The sequence below is a fragment of the Rhinopithecus bieti genome, unplaced genomic scaffold, assembly GCF_001698545.2.
Source record: "Rhinopithecus bieti isolate Rb0 unplaced genomic scaffold, ASM169854v2 scaffold_31446, whole genome shotgun sequence".
NCBI lineage: Eukaryota > Metazoa > Chordata > Mammalia > Primates > Cercopithecidae > Rhinopithecus > Rhinopithecus bieti.
The window spans coordinates 363,746-377,980 of NW_016813612.1; the positions used below are offsets into that span (position 1 = coordinate 363,746).

General features: G+C 40.7%; 1 long non-coding RNA gene across 1 annotated transcript; it reads left to right on the forward strand.

Moving 5' to 3' along the window:
* The first annotated feature begins 342 nt into the window (after positions 1-342).
* Positions 343-8,174, forward strand: LOC108513115 (uncharacterized). Its single transcript, XR_001880793.1, has 3 exons — positions 343-382; positions 1,858-1,935; positions 6,857-8,174. It is a non-coding gene; the product is annotated as an uncharacterized LOC108513115 (long non-coding RNA).
* Positions 8,175-14,235: the final 6,061 nt, after the last annotated feature.

Consider the following 14,235-nt stretch of genomic DNA (forward strand, 5'->3'; position numbering starts at 1 on the left):
TTCTCACGTTCTCTCCCTAATCTCAGTAACTTTGTTAACCTTTCATTTTAAAGTAACTCACACTTACAGAAATATTGCTAAACTAGTACAAATAATTCCCATAAACCCTTCTAGATTCCACAAATGTTACCGTTTTGGACGTGCTATATCATTCTACCATTTGAGAGGGCATTGCCGACATGATGTCCTTTTATCTCTACCTTTTTTTTTTTTTTTTTGAAGACGGAGCCTCGGCCTGTTGCCCACGCTGGAGTCGGTCTGTTGCCCACGCTGGAGTGCAGTGGCGGGAACTCGGCTCACCGCAACTTCCGCCTTCCGGGTTCAAGCGATTCTCCAGCCTCAGCCTCCCAAGTAGCTGGGACTACAGGCGCGCGCCACCATGGTGGGCTAAGTTTTTTTGTATTTTCAGTAGAGACGGGGTTTCACTATGTTGATCAGGCTGGTCTCTAACTCCTGACCTCGTGATCTGCCCCACTTGGCCTCCCAAAGTGTTGGGATTACAGGCGTGAGCCTCCGCGCCCGGTGTTACATTCTTTTATAGAGACAGGTTCTCCCTCAGTCTCCCAGGCTGGAGTGCAGTGTTGTGATCACAGTTCCCTGCGGCCTCTAACTTCTGGGTGAAGATGATCGTCTTGTCTTGGCCTTCCAAAGTGCTGGGATTACCGGCGGGAGCCACCATACCCAGCCTATCTATACATTCTTAAAATGTGTATTTCCTAACAACAAAGAGATTCTCTTACATCATCAGTACACTTATCAAAATCAGGAAATTAATATTGCAATAGTACTGTTATCTAACCTGCAGCCCTTATTCAAATTTATAAGTTGTTGCTCCTATGTTCTTTGGAGCAAATGAGGAAAAAAAAATTTTTTTCCAGGCTCTTGGTCTAATGGAGGATTACAAATTGCATTTATTTATCAGGTCTCTAGTCTTTAACTGATAGTTTAGCAGACAAAATATTTACCTGAAGCCCCAAAGAAAAAGAAGTATAAGCCAGTACAAGAATCGAACCAAAAGCTGTGCAGAACCCTGACTTTCTTTCTTGTTCCTATAACTAACCTTCCCGAGAAGTGAACTCACCCTAGTTACGACCAAATTGACGTGATAGCCATGTGCATAACTAGTTACCTGGCAACGTGGACAGGAGCATTTATATTTAGGAGTGAAAAAATGTTTGTTGTATCTGTTTTTGAAATTTGTAATCTTAGGAACTCTGAAGCTGAGCAAGACTGTTCAAGCCCAGTCAGTCTAAGACCACCAGGGACGAACCAATAGTCAACAAAACCAGGTCTATCGACCTTTTTTAATGAGGGAGATTGCACACCAGAGACACCATGGGACATTTTACCTAAGGAAGGAAAAGATAAAGTTACAGAATTTTGAGAAAGTTTAAAGTTTGAATGGAACTTAAATGAAACAGGGTTTTAATAGCCTCAAAGCAAAGCAGGTCTGTGAAAAAGGGTCAACATCAGGCCTAGACTGCAGAGTGGACCCACGGTCCTGTTTCTTTGAAAACCTCTTTTCTGAAGCTTTGCAACTGGCTTGTAAATTGAAGCTGTGTCTCTGTGTTAAAGTGACTTAGATCCTCCAAGCAAGATGTTTTATTCTTACACAATTTCAAACAGCAAATTTCTGAGGGTCTTTGATTTTAGAAAACAAAGTTTCTCAGTGAGAAAGTGAGAAAGCAGTAGTCACTCAAAGAGGGTTATTATGACACTAAAGATTAAGCATGTCCTTGGCAACAATAGTTTCTTGTTAACTTTGCGGCTGTCTTTATTTGTGTTTGTTTTTCCTGCCTGATGAATAACCATGCAGATTTTTCTTCTCAACTGAGCTTGTATTTACTTATTCCTTAGGAATTCTGATGGTATAGCAAGAAGATATTCTGAGCATTATATCAATGGGGAAGTTCTAGATCTTTTGCAAAGCAGGAGGTAAGCTCACAAACCACAGGTAATGACACACTCTGGAATAAAAAATGTCCATAATGAAGAGGAACATTGGCCTGTTACAGAAATCTGAGTGAGAAGCAAATGAAGGTCATCTTAGCAACTCAGTGATTGCCCACTTCCAACTTCCTGTTCCCAAAGTGGCTGATAGACTCTGGAATGGGTCAGGACACTTGGGATGCAGTGCCCAACTCCTCAGTAGTACAAGTTTGTTCAACACTTCAAATGCCTAGATAGGTTTGTGTGTGTGTGTGTGTGTGTGTGTGTGTGGTCTGTCCCTTGTATTTAACAAACAAGGAGGTAGTGTTGGTTTCTGTACTTTTTTTTTTTTTTTTTTTTTGAGGTAGAGTCTTGCTTTGTCACCCAGGCTGGAGTGCAGTGGTGCAATCAGAGCTCACTGCAGCCTTGACTTGTTGGCTTGAGCCATCCTCCCACCTCAGTCTCACAAGTACCTGGGACTACAGGCACGTGCCACCATGCCCAGCTAATTTTTAAATTTTCTGTAGAGATGAGGGTTTCATTATGTTGTCCAAGGTGGTCTCAGACTCCTGGACTCAAGTGATCCTCTCGGCCTCTCATAGTGTTAGGATTACAGACATGAACCTCTGCACCGCGCCCTGTTTCTTTGTTGTTGTTTGTTTGCTTGTTTTTACTGTACGTATTTCACGTCAGTGGGCTGCAAAGTCAGGAGCTAGAGATCAGCAAGCAAGATCAAGATCTTTGACACGCTTTACCACAACATAAACAATAGGTGGAGTAATTTATGATAATTCAACCCTGGGAACCCAGGGTGAATCACTGGTGAATGCTAAGTGACTAAATCAGTGCCTGGAGTAGAATAGGCGCTTCATAAATATTTTGAGTGAATGAATGAAAAGGCAAAGCCTTAGAACATACTAAATGTCTATCAAAAGAGGTCTGCTTAAATAAACTGCCTACAGAACTGCTGAAAAGCACCAGGCAAATCGCATAGCTAGCTATACTGATTGAGAATGCTTTCCAGGATAGGAATGGAAAGTTCTGTGTGTGTTGGAGTCTTAACAACACTAGAAATAGAACCATGGTGCAAAGAGCTTTCTGAGAGGCCTGCTAAGTAGGAGAAAAGCTCCTGTATCACCATGGAAACAACTCTCCCCCAAAGGAATGACTACAAGGACAGGTGCTAGATAATGCAGCATAATGAACATAGTGGTAAACAAGGATGCAGAACGAGTGACAGGGCATTCAGGGAGAAGAGATGCTGACATGGTGCCATCTAGAAGGAATGAACATATATTAGTTCATTTAGCAAATACTGAATGCCTCGTGTGTGCAAGGAATTGAAGACATAGTAGTGAACAAAACAGGCAAAAGTTCTACTCTCGTGGAACTGTCATTTGAGAGGGTAGATACAGAAAATAAGCAAATAGTGTGTCATATGGTGGTAAGTGTCACAGAAAAATAAAAAGGAGGATGGAGAGTACTAGGGTGGAATTGCTTTAAGGGAAAGGGTAGTTATTTTAAATAGGGAAGTGAGGGAAGGCCTTGAGGAAAAAAGTGACACTTGAATAGAGAACTTCAGGAGATGAGTGAGCAATTCATGTGGATGTCTGGGTGATGACAATTCCAGGCAGAGGGAACAGCAAGTTCTCTCTCATCATGTATGTGGAAGGGCAGGGAGACCAATGAGGCTGAAGTGGGGTGACTGAGGGAGAGAGAGTATGAGATGAAGAAGCCAGGGCATGTGGAACCTTGGAAGCCACTGGAAGGACTTGCTTTTACTCTCAAGATGGGAGCCAATGGATGCTTTAAATGGAGCAGTGACATGATCTGACATGCTTTTAAAGATTATACAGGCTTTATACAGGTTTTATAAAGATTATACAGGTTTTAAAGATTATAACATTGGGTTAAGAATGCCCTTCTCATCATAGACTGTAGGAGGCAAGGTTGCAGCTGGAGACAAGTTGGATGGGTGTTACATCTTGGCTTTTTTTTTTTTTAAAGGATTAAATGCATTAACATTCATTAAAGGCATTAGTAATATGTAAAAAGGACAATGCTGGGCCTGAAAACCTGAGTTTTGTATATCTCTGTACCAGCAGGGACACTGTTTCAGAGGTCACTGTGGTTCTAATAAACAAATATTCGGAACCCAAGTTGTACCAAATATTTACCAAGGGAAGCAGTACTAGGGCTTAAGTTTCTTTTGGCATAGATTCTGGATCACAAACGTTTCTATTATGAAGAATTTCCACATGTACAAAAATAGAATAGTATGTATAATAAACTCCCATGTACACATTATGCTTTCTCAAAAATTATCCACACAGGGCCAATCTTATTTATTTCTACTCATTTAACACTCTCTCTTCTGTTTTATTTTAAAAGCCAATTCAAGAAATTTTAGCCATAAATACCTCAATATGTATCTAAAAGATGATTTCTTTAAAAGAAATATAACCCCACTAGTATTATCACACCTGAAAATTAACAAAAATTCCCTAATATGTTCAAGTATTTATTCCAATTTTGGAGGGATTCTTGCACCTTTTTCCATATTTTCTGAGAATCTGTAGTTAATCAAAAGCCTTCCGAGAGACAACATCAGCTAATCAAAAGCCTTCCAAGAGACATCAGTATTTAAATTTTTATCAAATAACTCCAGAATTGTGGCTGAGAACCAGTCACACACACACATTCACATAGAACATTTGCGTAGCTAATCCTTGTAGCACTTCTGACAAACACTAGGCACCATTCTGAGTGCCTTACACATATTAAATCATTTAATCCTTGCAAAAGCCCAAGATGTAACCTCCAGAATAGAGGTGATATTATCCCTACGTTGCAGATGAGGAAATGGATAGGGAGGCTAAATAACTTGTGCCCCCTCAGATGGCTAGTCAGTGCATCGTTCAGACCCAGAGTCCATCCTCTTAACCATGCAGAATCCATTCAGGGTGTAAAGTTGTTAGCTGGATCCAGTTAGATTGAGGAAAGTAGCAGCAATCCTAGTCAAGGAATAAAATTGCATCTACTCAAACCTAAGAGTTGAAAGAAGTTATGATAAAAATTAAAGGGAACTTGAAGGATGGCTCAAGGACTTGTGATATACTTAGTTGTCAAATCGTGATCTCAAACTTTTTTTATTTTTAATTTTCGTGGTTACATAGTAGGTGTATATATTTGTGGGGTACATGAGATATTTTGGTACAGGCATGCAATGCATAATAATCACGTCATGGAAAATCAGGTACCCATCTCCTCAAGCATTTATCCTTTGTGTTACAAACAACTCAATTATATATACTCTTTTAGGTTTTTTAAAATTTTTATTTTTATTTATTTTTTGAGATGGAGTCTCACTCTGTTGCCCAGGCTGGAGTGCAGTGGTGCAGTCTCTGCTCACTGCAAGCTCCATCTCCCGGATTCAAGCCATTCTCCTGCCTCAGCCTCCTGAGTAGCTGGGAGAGGGGACAGTCAGTGTGTGGCACACTAGAGGCGTCTGCAACCACGCCTGGCTAATTTTTTGTATTTTTAGTAGAGATGGGGTTTCATCATGTTAGCCAGGACGGTTTCAATCTCCTGACCTTGGGATCCGCCCACCTTGGCATCCCAAAGCGCTGGGATTACAGGCATGAGCCACCGTGTCCCGCCTCTTTTAGGTATTTTTAAATGTACAATTAAATTATTACTGATTATAGTCTCCCTGTTGTGCTATCAAATACTAGTCTTATTCATTCTTCCTAAATTTTTTTTGTATGCATTAACCATCCCCACCTCCTCTCACCATACCACTCACTACCTTTCTCAGCCTCTGGTAACCATCCTTCTATTCTCTATCCCTATGAGTTCAATTGTTTTGACTTTTAGAACCCACAAGTAAGTGAGAACATGTGATGTTTGTCTTTCTGTACCTGGCTTATTTCACCTAACATGATGATCTCCAGTTCCATCCATGCTATTGCCAATGACAGAATCTCATTCTTTTGATGGCTGAATAGCAGTCCATTGTGTATAAGTACCACATTTTCTTTATCCATTCATCTGTTGGAGATCTCAAACTTAACACACCAACACAGAGCTCCTGATCTTCAGCAACCCCTCCCTATTAATCCACTAAACCTTACTGTTTAGTTTTCCCCATCTGTGTTAATGGCAACTCTATCATTCCAGTTGTTCAGAGCAGACACCCTGAAGTCACCCTCAATCCTTCGCTTTTTCTTTTCCGCTTTTTTTTTGAGATGGAGTCTTACTCTGTCGCCCAGGCTGGAGTGCAGTGGTGCGATCTTGGCTCACTGCAACCTCCGCCTCCCTGGTTCAAGTGATTCTCCTGCCTCAGCCTCCTGAGTAGCTGGGATTACAGGCACCTGCCACCTCGTCTGGCTAACTTTTTAAAATTTTTAGTAGAGAAGGGGTTTCACCATGTTGGCCAGACTGGTTTTGAACTCCTGACCTCAAGTGATCCTCCCACCTCGGCCTCCCAAAGTGGTAGGATTACCAGTATGAGACACCTCGCCCAGCCGATCTTCCACTTTCACATCCCATATCCATTCAGACAAAAACTCTTGTTGGCTGTACCTTTAAAATTTTATTGAGAACCTGACTACTCTCCTCCTCTGTTACAACAAACCTTGTGCAAGTCACCACTATCTCTTGTTTGGATAACTGCAATAGCCTCTGTGGCGGACACTTCTAAAATGGCCCCTAATGATTTCTGCCTTCTGGTATTCAAACCTTTGCATAATCCCTTCCCCTTCAGAAAGAGCTGGACTTAGTGACTTTCTTCTAAGGCATAGACTATGACAAAAGTTGTGGGATATACTTCTGAGATTAGAGTATAAAAGACCGTGACCTCTATCTCTCTGTCTTTCTCTCTCTTTCTCTGCCTCCCTCTCTTTTCTGTTTGCTTGCTGTGATGAAGCAAGCTGCCCTGTTGTGAGCTTTCTGGTGGAGAGCCCCACATGGCAAGAAAATGAGAAGCCCCCTGGACAGACAAGAGCTGAGGCCCATGATACAATATCCTGAAAAAAACTGAATCCTGCTGACAACTGCCCAAGTGAAGCTGAAAGTGCATCTTTCCGCAGTGGAACCTTGAGATGACTGCAGCCCTGGCTGACAACTTGATTGCAGCCTGTGAAGGACCCTGAACCAGAGGACTCAGCGAAATTGTGCCCGGATTCCTGACCTACAGAGGCAGTGAGATAATAAATGCTGTTGTTTGAGGCCACAAAGTTTTGAGGTATTTGTTAATACAGCAACGGATACTTAATACAGCTTCCTACATGGTCTCCCTCCTTCAACCTTCACACTACAGTCTGTTGTCCACACAGCAGTAAGAGATCCTTTTAAAACATAAGTCAGATCATCATGACACTTACTTCCTTGCTAAGTGGGCTGCAAGGCATTTCACAGTCTGATCCCCTATCCTCTCTCTTTCCTCATCTCCTATCATTCTTCCCCTTGCAAATTTTCTTCCAGCACGTGGGCCTCCCTGCTATTCTTCAGTATGGCAAGCAACCTGCTGCCCGGAGCCCACACACTGACTGTCCCCTCTCCTAGGACGCTCTTCCCTCAAGGGCTCCCACATCTTGCCTGCTGGCTTCTGCATCTTCTTCAAGTCTGCTCAAATGTCACCTTCTCAGTGAGGCCCATCCTGGCTATCCTCTTTCAGTTCTGACACAAAATAATTTATCCCTTTATTACATCATTATTTTGTTGTCTTCCCTCCTTCTGTTCCTACTAAAATTTAATCTCTAGGAAAGCAGAAAACGTCTTGTTCTTTGCTGTAACCCAAGTGCCTCGAACATTGCCTCATTAATTGCTTGCACTCAATAATATGTGTTGAATAAATGGGTTAAGTAGTTTATTAATTGTGAAGCTAAATCCTGTCTGAAAGGTTTGGAGCAGCTTATTGAAATAGCAAATAGAGATTCTGTGTTTTAAGTTGTGGTTAAGGTAGAATCATCCATGATGTATGTGGAGCCAGATCCTGTGTCCTGGACTCAAATATCTGTATCTGACCTGTGGGTAATTATATTGCTATCCTATACCTTTGACCCATTCATCTCGGCTCACCTGTGATCCAGGCTATACTCCTAAAGTTGGGTGAGAGAGTCTGCAACACAAGGAAAACACAGAGCCATCATTTAGTAAATCAAACCCATAATAATACATTTTGTTGTTAAATGTAGCCAATCTCTGAGTATTTTTTATTAAAGTATCTCTAATGTTTAAGAGCATCTAACACATTCATCATGTTTCACCTGTCCTCAGCCCCTGCTTGGCTTCCCTCCCATATGCGTCAGTGCCCAAAGTCCAGAAGGGGCCAAGGTGGCAGGGGGCTGGCATGTCAGTGCTACCCTGAGTGTGTGCCCACCTGGCTGGGCTGTGACAGTGCCCGGGTTCGGCTCCAACCTTGCTCCATAATTGGAACAGGCACTGGGAGCAGGGAGAGGCCAGGTAGTGAGAGCAGACACTTCGCAGGGGGGCCTACCTGGGCCCCCAAGAGCACAGAGATGCCTGGGTTTGCAGCCAGGCTTGGGCAGCTGCAGCGGCACCTGGGGAGGGCGGGGCTTCTGCCTGTTCCGTGGAGTGTATAACCCCAGCAGTGCCTCCCTACTGCAGCCGATGTCTTGGCAGTGGCCACTCTAGATCGGCCACTGCTGCCACCAATATGACATTAATGAAGTAGATTTAAAATTTTCAGGGGATTTAATTAATCATGATTTTAAGTGGTGTTAATGTTTCTGGAAATTTAATCTCTTAGACTTGACTTATTTGAACATTCATCATAGAGCAAGCTAAAGTTATTGTTTCTAATTTACGTAAAAATTGCTACCTATAAAACAGAATGATAACTTTACAAGTTGAAATAAAAGCTTTAAGAAAATCTAAGTTTTAAACATAAGACTTTAAAATTAAATATTATTTTAATGGCTAGTAACTGTTGATAGTCCATTCTGTGCACAACAACCCCCCTTGGGCATTTGAAAATAAAAATCTCTACTGACCATTTTGAAAGAATGAGTTCGAGGATACATCCACAGATTGGAGCTTCAACAGGAGCAGGACGTGGAGAGCCCAGGAAACTTGAACAGAATCATAGAGGTCACATCTGAACAAGAATTGATTACATTCAATTCTGGTCACCTGGCCCATTAGAGGTAGCATCAGACCCAGAAAAGGCATCTGGAAAGCAACTATAGAGGGGAGTTAGTGTGCATCAATTTTAGCAATGAGTTATTGAGTCAATGACTATGACTTAAACATTTATTTTCCTCTTTTGTGGGGGTCCTGGGCTGGCCTGGTCCCTCAGCTCAGGGATCCAGCTCACTCTTCCTACATCCCTAACATCCAAGAGGTGGCTCTTACTTTCATTACTTCAGGCCTACAGATCTTGCCCTTACACTTTGCAGCAGGATAAAGAAAAGGACAAAAGATGTGTGTCCACTGTTCTCTCAGGAGGAGTCTTGGTTGCCACGTCAGGACACTTCTGCTTCCTTCCCATTGGCCAGAACTCAGCCTCATTACCACACCTGCAAGCAATGCTGGGAAATGGAGTCTCCACTTCTGGTGACTATGAACCTTGCTAAAAATCAGATGTTGCAGAACTATTACTATGGAAAAAAGCAAAAGCAAATATCAGGAAATGGGTACTTACTACTTTACACATATTCTGTGGGCAGCAGCAAGCTATAAGAGGTGAAATTGTAAATCTTAAGACTTTATGTGGAATAGCACAGTTAAAATAGGGTGGAAGTGATAGTCATAAGTAGTCACTGAAATGTATACAGGAAAACATGAGCTTGTTCCTGCAACGTCACAAAACACCAGCTGGGGATTCTGTTCAAAACCCAAAAAATGTCATTTTAGGGCAGATAAGTATTCTTTTAGAATCAGCATTTTAGAAACAATTAAAAAAACCCCAAACTAAGGACAAATTAGCCTATGAGGAGGTATACATGGAAAGTATAAATTGAATTGGGTCTAAAACTTTTTCTCCCCTCCATTCCTTCCTTCCTTCCTTCCTTCCTTCCTTCCTCCTTCCTCCTTCCTTCCTTCCTTCCTTCCCCCGCGCCTCCCCCCTCCCTCCCTTCCTTCCTTCCTTCCTTCCGTCTTTTTCTTTCTTTCGAGATGGAGTCTCACTCTGTCACCCAGGCTGCAGTGCAGTGGCATGATCTTGGCTCACTGCAACCTCTGCCTCCTGAGTTCAAGCGATTCTCCTGCCTCAGCCTCTGGAGTAGTTGGGATTACAGGTGTGCACCACCATGGTTGGGTAATTTTCTTATTTTTAGTAGAGACAGGGTTTCACCATGTTGGCCAGGCTGTTCTCAAACTCCTGACCTCAAGTGATCTGCCCACCTCAGCCTTTTTCTTTTCTTTTCTTTTCTTTTTTTTCTTTTCTTTTCTCTTTTCTTTTTTTCTGGTGGAGTCTCATTCTGTTGCCCAGGCTGGAGTACAGTGGCTTGATCTCAGCTCACTGCAACCTCCCCCTCCCAGGTTCAAGTGATTCGCCTGCCTCAGCCTCCAAAGTAACTGGGATTACAGGAACCCACCACCATGCCCAGATAATTTGTGCTGGGATTACAGATATGAGCCACCATGCCTGGCCCAGATGTAAAGTTCTATCAACTTCATCTTCTTTAAGATATTTTGTTTAGAGGCGACTGAGTCACTTCATTCTGGCTGGTTTCCCATACACCTTCATCACCATCCTGGAGATTTCCTTCCTATTTTCTCCTGTATTGGATCTCCTTTTTTTCTGGAGTCCATGCCTTTCGTTTTCTTGGGTTAGTCTCTTCTTTTGGTGGAACACACCTTCCAGTTAGCTCCCTAAAAGGAAGCTGTCAGAAAATGTCTCTTTTCTATTCTCACACCTAATTGATCATTTGGCTGGATACAGAACTCTAGCTCGGACATAATTTTCCCTCAGAATTTTGAAGGCATTACTCCATTGGCTTCTTGCTTCCAGAGTTATTGTTGAGAAAACTAAATCCATTCTCATCCTCATCATTTGTATGTGGCCTGTTTTTTTTTTTTTTTCCTCCGTCTCTGGAAATTTATAAGGGGTATTCTTTTCTTTTAACGTTCTGAATTTTTATAGCATTGTACATTGGTATAAAGTAATTTTTATTTATTGGACTGGGCCCTTTCAATCATGTCCATATAATTCTATTCAGGATAAAATTTTCCATGTATTTCATGGGTGATTCTTCTTCTTGAAACTTGTGTTATTCAGATAGGGATTTTGGTGGACTAGTCTTAGAATTTTGTTTTCTTACTCTTTTTCCCATTTCTTTGTGTTTTTTCTTTCCTCTCTGAGGGTTTGCCTCAATGCTATCTTTCAACCCTTCTAGCAAGTTCTTAATGTCTGCTATCATGTTTTAAATTTCCAAGAACGGTTTCTTTGTTCTGGATATCTAATCTTTCCTTTAAAAAATTGTTTCTGAGCTAGACGTGGTGGGGTGTGCCTGTAGTTCCAGCTACTTGGGAGGCTGAAGTGGGAGGCTGGGGCCCAGGTTTTCAAGGCCAGCATGAGCAACATAGCAAGATGCTGTCTTAAAAAAAAAAAAAAAGGGGAGAGAAAGAAAAAAAGTTGTTTCATTTCGTTAATATAGTGTCCCTTATTTTTCTCATATTAATGAGTTTCCTTTTTTGTTTAAAATATTTTTTCCTTACATAGTTTCTGTTTCTTCCAATTCATTTTTTTCTTTCAGTTTGTTGGACTCTTTATCCATATCATCTAGCTAATGGGTTTTGGTGGGCTATTGAATATATAAATTTGGAGTCAAGGGGAGAGGTTGGAGAAGAAAAATTTTATCCAACTCAGAAAGCTGTTATAAAAATTAAGTGATGTAATGCATATAATTTGCTTAGCACAGAGTCTGGAATATAGTAAACATTCAAATATTTGATGTTATATTTTATTTTATTATTTAATGGCTGCGTCATACTCTTTTAGCATACAGATGAACATAATTCACCTAGCCATTCCTCTACTGCTATTGAAGATCAGGCTTACTTTTTACTTTTTACTATTATATAAATAGGGATGAGTATTTTTCTGAAAATGGCTTTAGTCACATATTTTAAAACTTTCATTATGTAATATATATATTTTTTGAGAAAGGATTTTGATCTGTCACCCGGGCTGGAGCACAGTGGCACAATCATAGCTTACTGCAGCCTTAAATTCCCAGGCTCAATGTATTCTCCCTCCTCAGCCTTCTGATTAAGCTGGGACTACAGGCATGTGACCCACACCCAGCTAATTAAATTTTTTATTTTATTTTTGTTTTATTTTTAGAAGTAGGGTTTCTTTATATTGCCTAGGCTGGTCTCAAACTCCTAAGCTCAAGCAATTCTCCTGTCTTGGCCTCCCAAAGCACTGGTATTACAGGTGTGAGCTACTGTGCCCAGACTCATTATGGAATTTTCAATCATGTACAAAAGTAAAGAAAATGGTATAATAAACTCCCATGTACCCATTATTTAGTTTCAACAATAGCCATTTTTGGTCCAGTATCCAAACATATTCATGTTTAATGGACAATCTTGTTTTAACTATAGTATATGGATTCTATACCAGTGCTGTCCAATAAAAATATAATGTAAACTACAAATGAAAACCATGTTTGTAATTTAAAACATAACTTAATTGTAACCTAAAATTTTCTAGTAGCTACATTTGAAAAATATTAAAGAAGTGAAATTTATTTATTTATTTATATAAGACAGGGTCTCACTCTATTGCCCAGGCTGGCGTGTAGGGGTGCAATCATAGTTCATTGCAGCATCAAATTCCTGGACTCAACCGATCTTCCAGCCTCAGCCTCATGAGTAGCTAGGACTACAGGCATGTGCCAACAGGCCTGCTAACTTTTAAATTTTTTGTACAGACAGAGTCTCCCTGTGTTGCTCAAGCTGATCTGGAACTCCTGGGCTTAAGTGATCCTCCCACCTCACCTCAGTTTCCCAAAGTGCTGAGATTACAAGTGTGAGCCATTGTGCCCCACCTGTGAAATTAATTTTAATAATATATTTTATTTTACTCAATATATCCAAAATATTATTTTAATATATAACCAGTTTCCAAATTATTAATGACATATTTTAATTTTTTTGGTACTAAGTCTTCAAAATCTAGTGTATACTTTACATTCATAGCATATCTCAACTGGACTAGCTCAATAGCCATATGTGCCTAGTGGCTCTCCTATGAGAAAGTGTGAATATGCTCACCAAACAGGATTGATGTGAAGCAGATCCCAGACATTTTATCAGTGTGTCCATAAATATTTCAATATGTATCTGTAATAACAATGTCCATATTTTTAAAAAAGGTTTCTTTAGAATTACTTTTTAGAAATACGGTTGTTGGGTTGAAGAATATACACTTTTAAAATCTTGCAGCATATTATAGCTACTTTTTCAGAACATTAGATTAATTTACACTCCCTTCAGGAGTGTGTGATGGAGCCCATGTCACCCTCATAGTGTGTATTTGGATCACTGGCCATGGTTCTGAAATCTAGAGAAAGACAATAAGACTTCCCCTCTGTTGTGAGAGGTCAAATTTTGTTTTGTTTTAATGGCTTAAAACAAGTTTTATTCTCTTACAGTTCTGAAGGTCAGAAGTCTGAATTCAGTTTTACTGGGCTAAAGTCAACGTTTTGGCTTTTAGAGGTTCCTTGGAGGCTCTGAGGGGATAATTTGTTTCCTTGCTTTTTCAGCTTCTCATGGCCACCTGTGTTCCTTTACTTGCCCCTTCCTCCATCTTTCAAGTGCATCATCCCAATCTTTACTTGTATTCATCATACCGCCTTTTCATCTGTGAGAAGTCAAGTTCTAGTGATGATTCAGAGGTGACTTTTAAGCAGACAAGAGCAAAGAGACAAAAGCAGGAACCTGCCAGGCATAGTGGTGTGCACCTGTAGTCCCAGCTACGTGGGAGGCTTAGAAGGAAGGATTGCATGAGCCCAGGGCTTCAAGTCCAGCCTCAGCAACCTAGACCCCATCTCTAAAATAAATGAATGAATGAATAAATAAAATAAAATAAAAACATGAGCTTCTTGGAACTCTACTTTTATTTAGAAAAGAAGAAAGCAGATGACAGAAGATGGAGGTAATAATAACAAGAGAGACAGACTTCTGGGTAAAAATGGCTGATAGAACACAAACATCTAAGTGCATATCTTCCTGATGCCCGACTAGAACAACAATGGGGGCTGTCCTTGAATACTTGTCTTGTTTGTTTTCTTTTTTTCTTTCTTTCTTTTCTTTCTTTCTTTCTATTTTTTT